Source organism: Egretta garzetta, unplaced genomic scaffold (assembly GCF_000687185.1).
Source record: "Egretta garzetta isolate BGI_Z169 unplaced genomic scaffold, ASM68718v1 scaffold520, whole genome shotgun sequence".
Classification (NCBI taxonomy): domain Eukaryota; kingdom Metazoa; phylum Chordata; class Aves; order Pelecaniformes; family Ardeidae; genus Egretta; species Egretta garzetta.
Window position 1 is genome coordinate 202820 of NW_009258482.1, and position 326 is coordinate 203145.

Consider the following 326-nt stretch of genomic DNA (forward strand, 5'->3'; position numbering starts at 1 on the left):
GGGAGCCGACCCCCCCCCCCCCCCTCCCTACAGCCTCCTCTCAGGCAGTTGTAGAGGACACCTACTCTGGCCGGTGCTCCTCACGCGTCCACCGTCATGGCGTGGAAGAGTGCATCCACCTTGAACTGCAGGTTGGGCGGCAGCACCTCCTCCTCTTCCTCGGTGTCATCGAGCGCCAAGGTCTCCTGCACCCACGACCAGAGCCGCCCGCCCACGGCGCTCCTCCGCACGCTGGTCTTCAGCTCGGACCAGGACTGCCAGAGGCGCTGCAGGCGCAGCCCCTGCCCCCGGCCCCTGTACCCCCCCCCGGGCAGGGGCTCCCTCCC